We start from the raw sequence: 6,000 nt of genomic DNA, 5'->3' as shown, positions 1-6,000 counted from the left end.
TGCAAATAAACCATAATGTGAAAATTAAACGAAAATTTGCATTTTTTTTTTCATTTGCACTCCCATTTATCAGATTGTATTTGTTAACTGATTAATTATGTAAAGTGTTGACAAATAATGATACAATAAAATGATGACACCTAAAGTGAGCCATTCAGCCTATGTCAGTATCTATACTACTATGAAAAAGTGGCAATGGATTTTTACCTCAATTTTGAATTTAGCCCCTCTTTATTGTTAGAAATTGATAATAGAAAATGTAATTTAAATTATTATTTTTCTCTTATTAATTCATATATTAAAATTTCAAAATATAAACATGATATGTCCAATATAGGGTGAATTGTAAAGGTATCCAAACTAAGAGACACATGCAAGCAAGGCTGCTTATCTCCTCCAAAGAGGCAGAAGCAAACAAATTCCACCGGCCGTCTATTTCTTTTGGCTGAGGAAGGAAACAAGACAGCCTTTGAACTCATTCTGCACTCTGCAGTTTCAAGTTAACCTCAATATCAAGGAAAACTTTGGTCGTTCATGAAAGCAGCTCCAACAGCTCGTGGGGAAAGCTTTTCTTTCTGTTAGACTAACAATCTTCCCTTTTGAGTAGTTAATACTGCATTGATGATTTACTGGACTATCAGGTTTTATATATTACCAAAAAAAAAAAAAAAGGGAAAATTCCCGATTAGTATTTTTTATTTTGTGCCTAGCGTCATTTTGGTCATCGAACTTTAAAATGTGATAATTCAGCATTTGAACTTTCAAAACGTGACAATACAGTATCTGTCATTAGGGCTGTAAGTCGGGCCGGGTTAGATCGGGTTGAGGCCAATCCTAGCCCAACCCTAAGTTCTAAATCCCAACCCTAACCTTAACCCAACTCGACCTTCAACCCGACCAACCCAACCCTAACTAAATTCCTTCAACCCTAACCCCAACCCGAATGGGTCGGGTTCGGGTTGGGCCCAACCCAACTTTCTTCCCATCCCTTAAAACTTCATAGAATTTCTCGATTTTAGATCTTAACTCAACTCTCACTACATATATTAATCATGTGTTTCATTAGTATTTGTTTGTTGATTTTTTTTTTGTACTTTTGGTACAAAATTAAGAAAAACAAGTGTCAGAAATGACTATAGCTTATTATGAGTTATGACTTACGATAGATCTTTCTTAGGCGACAAACAACATAGAGGAGATGAATAAAATTTTCAAAAAACACAAAATAATGTTATTAAGGTTTTAGTATTTCTTATTAGAATTAAGTGAAGTGATTATCTTAAAAGAAATACATGATTCTATATGGTGGGGGCTATACAAATATCATGCATCTAAACAAATCGATGTATGTTATATACTACATATAACAAATATTTGTATATGACATGTACTATAGAGTCTGTTTGGGTTGGGTCGGGTTGGCTAAGGGGTCAACCCTAACGCAACCTGAAGTAAAATCGGGTTCATGAATTTGAACCATAACCCTAACCCGAACATCAACCTGACCCAATCCAACCCAACTTTTTCGGGTTAGGTTAGGGTTGGGTTCGGGCCAACCTGGCCCAAGTGGCAGCCTTACCTATCATTAATCAACAGTTAATCTGCCATTAAGTGACACTTGAAAATGACACAAATGCCCTTCGAGTGTCATTTAATTTTCTTTATCAATCATCTAAACGTTGACAAAATTAACAGTCCCAAATCCTTGCTTTTTCCATTCAAGAAAGTTGAGATTACATTTGAGTGGGTATTTTGGTGACCCCAACTTTCTTGAATGGAAGAGGCAATGATTTGGGACTATTAATTTTTTTGTTAATATTTGGATAATTGAAAATGAAAATTAGATGACACTTGAAGGACATTTGTGTCTTTTTAAAGTATCACTTAACGGCTAAACAGATTCTGAATTGCCACATTTTGAAATTTCGAATATTGAATTATCACATTTTTAAAGTTTGGGGACCAAAATAACACTAGACCCAAAATAAGATACAATCAGGAATTTTACCAAAGAAAAAAGCTAAGAGACACATGGCATGGATGGACTGAACCTGGACCACCTGGTGTCACCGTGTCAAACATTCTACATCTACATGTTCCTGCATGGTATCAAGAGCGCATCGGGTGGATCCTCCGGCCCACCACTTACATTGATGATTGACCCTTCAATCATGTTTATGTATCTTTTTGTTCATTATTTAATGCGATTTTTGTTGTTTGTTGCCTTTCTCCCAAAAGTCTTCATGATCACCAACAACAAAAGCCCTTATCAACAGGAGTCGAGCCAAATATATTGGTGGGCGTCCTTCGCCCCCAGTTAGAGGGGTAAAACGGGGCCGTGCAGGGTCGGTATGGCCCGGCTCGCATGCAGCTTGCGTAAAGTGTGGGTTGGGTCGGGCTGGTCTACGGGTCGTGCCTCTCTTTTTTGGGATATTTTGGGGGTTGACCCGGCATAGTTCACGGCCTGAGTCCGTACGGGCCCGTGCCGAACAGGCTGGATTGGTCCGTGGGCCGAGCATTAGGTCAAGCCAGGCTGTGCACTGGACCAAAGTTATTTATTTTAAAAAGTTAAAAAAAAACTTAAAAATTTTAATTTTATACGAATTTTGATATATACAATTACTTATATATACAATAAATAAATAAAATAGTATAATAAAATTGAAAATTTTATTTATTTTATTAATATATTATATTTATATATATGGGTTGTGCCATGGGCCGACTTGAAACCCCAAGCTCGGCACAGCCCATTAGCCCACACGATCATGCCGGGATGCAGCACGACCCATGGACCATCGGGCCAAGCCAGGCTAACACAAAATTGTGATGAGTCGTAGGCAGTATGACCCGATTTATACCTCTACCCCCAATAATTAAGTGGGTCCATTCCCCCCCCCCCCACTACCACCACCAAACTTGAACTAAAAAGTAAATGATCACTCTTTAAATACATACATACACACACACACACACATATTCCTAGCTCTGCCATTGTTTATTGGTCACAAAATCCCAATGGTATATTTCAATTCTTGTACTCTTCATTTCTGACATTAGAAAGGAATTCTCTCTTTGCAAGGAATAAGCTTCCCACATTGAATACTTCATCCCACCTTGCTTCTACATTTATAATGGATAATAGGGGTGTTCATGGGTCAGTTTGAGTCATTTTCTTCAATCGATCTGACCTAATCAGTTTACTTAATGACTAAACCGAAACCAACCGATTTTTACACATAACCTTTATGTGTCGGTTTGAAGCCAAGCCCCATAACCTTTATTTTCACACAATTAATTCCTTTGTGTCATTTTCTTCATGGGTCGGTTTGAAGCCAAGGCCCCCATAACCTTTATTTTTACACAATTAATTCCAAGTCACCCATCTCACCTTTCTTTTTTCATCTCTATCTCACCAGTAGGAACTTTTTTGAACTCTTCTAATGTTGTCACAAGTTTTCTTTGTCAACGGAAAACAAGACATACAATAAGTGGGCATGGCTGTTGAAACTGACTTGAGGAGAACTTCTTTCCCACTTTGGGAGAAAATTGAACTTCTTTACCCCTTGGCCTTATTTGCTACCCTCTTAGTTAGATAACCAAAAAGTTGACACTTTCTTCAATTACAGGGTGAGACCCTAAATAGATAGAGGGTTTTCCATTTTTCTAATATGGAGCATATTAGCCAATAACTTCTTAAGCCTGGAATGCATTTAGGGGCTAAAAAATCACTTCAGATTTTGAGTAATTCACCTATTGACTAGAGGCTTTCTCAGGGCCTGTCTACAGATCTTGACACCAGAAAGCCTTTTAGATCTTACTAAGGCATTTAGTTGAGAGGAGAGAGAGCCTCTGAGCATAACAAGAACAAATATGGGGATAGAGGGTCCCCTTGTCGAAGGCTTCTCTATGGTCAAATTCTCTTAGAGGGAGTGCCATTCACCAGAATTTGATAAGATAGAGAGGATACACACTTCATAATCCAATTTACGTAAGCCGTTCCCAAACCTAATTTTTTCATATCTAGCTTAATAGCCATCCACCCCTTCTTTGATTTTGAGTGCTTTAGAAAATGTAAAATTTCATGGGCCAACAGAATGTTATTGGTGATCACTCTCCTTAGTGTGAAGGCACTCTGATTTTCAAAGATGATTTTTTCTAACTTCCTTTGCATCCTATTTGCTAAAATTTTTGCAATTATCTTATAAATAGTATTGCAAAAGGCTTCTAAGATGGAAATGAATAGCAGTTTCTGGATTTTTCATTTTTGGAATTAAGGTTATGAAAGTGGTTTTTTATCTCCTCACTTATCTTGCCTTATCTCAAGGAGTCCCTTATCCATTCACTATAACATCTTTAATTAAGCTCCAAAATTTTTGATAGAAGAGTTTTGGAAAGCCATTCAGCCGTGGGGCTTCCTAGGGGACATTTGGAATAGGGCTTGGTGAATCTCATCCTCCGCTTGCAGATCCTGCCTTGAGACTGCTAAGATCAATATCGTCTGGGCGTTGGCCGTTGAGACATATGCCTTCAGTCGCCACTGAGTTAAAGTGTTTGAGTCTGGATCACCTGCCAACAATAAAACATGTTCTAATCCCTACCAACATGATCCAACACCGCACATTTCATACATGAAGAAATGTATGGATGTTGATAGGGGTTGGGACATGTTTTGTTGGCAGGTGATCCCAATTCAAATTGCTTGGCCCTAGGTGCCTTGCCCCTCTACTTTTATACTTCACCCTATTGTGCATCAAATTGGTGAGGCTTAAAAAGTATTAAAAATTAAAAATTTTAATTTAGTTATAATATTTCTTAAAATTAAAAAAAAAATTGATTATTTGGTTGTTTATAAAGAAAATAAATCAATTTATACTAAAAATGTCACATAATATTTCTTTTAAATAAAAATGTCATTTGTTTTTCTCTTACATATTAAAATAGGATTTATTTTTTCCAAATCTAATTACAATGAACAAAAATATCTTTGTACAAACAGATTTTTCTTGGATCCAGGGATTTGCCCCATACTCCAACCAAGTCCGCCCCCAACACCTTCATTGTTGTGTAAGGGGGGTTTTGCTCCGCTTTGGCTTGCTTGCCTCTACTCTGACATAATCCCCCCTTTTCCTAGTTTTAATATTCATCATTTATAAATTAAATTATATTGAAAAAATATCTAAAAAAATACAAATTAAGTAAATCTATTTTTTATTTAGTAAAAAAGGATTATAATGCAAAACAAAATAAAAAAAAAAGGTATCACATTAAAAAGAACCTAATTAATGAAAAGTAAATATATAAATTAACTATAAAAGAAAATATTTATTTAAAAAATATTTAATATATAGATGGGTAATTTATATAGACCTCCTCCTCACCTTTCTCTTGCTTGTAATTTATTTATTTTTAAATTTAACATATAAATAATGCACTATAAAAACCTTTCCAAGTTTTGTTTTTTTTTTTTAATAAAATCCATCATAACTTCACTTGGGTTTGACCTATGATAATGGAAAATTTATAACCAATCAACTGGTTTCATAACAGTGGTAACCAATCAAGTGGTATTTAGTAAAATTCACCCCGGGGAGGGGGTTGTTCTTATGGTATCATGCCTAATAGTTTTTCCATTTCATCACTTACATCACCCCGGGAGGTGTTGATGCCTAACCTTAAGTCATGAATATTGAGTCCAAACCTATACCAAGGTCCAAGCCCTAATTTGCCAATCCAAACCCAACACAACTTATATCAGAAAGAACTCGATCGAGTGGGTTTGAGCCCTAATTTTCCAATCCAAACCCAACACAACTTATATTAGAAAGAACTCGATCGAGTGGGTTTGATCCAGCTTGAATGAACACTCATTTATGTTTTCAACTATCTTATATCCTGGCTTTAGAATATATAACATCAGATACCAATGAAGTGGAGCAGCTATCAACGAAGAATGATTGTTTTATTCTTTTCTTTTTGCTTTTTGGTTATTTTAATATA

Source organism: Nelumbo lutea, chromosome 6 (genome assembly GCF_056320005.1).
Source record: "Nelumbo lutea isolate HS-2025 chromosome 6, American lotus-T2T, whole genome shotgun sequence".
Lineage (NCBI taxonomy): Eukaryota > Viridiplantae > Streptophyta > Magnoliopsida > Proteales > Nelumbonaceae > Nelumbo > Nelumbo lutea.
Note: the sequence above shows the minus strand (reverse complement) of the source record.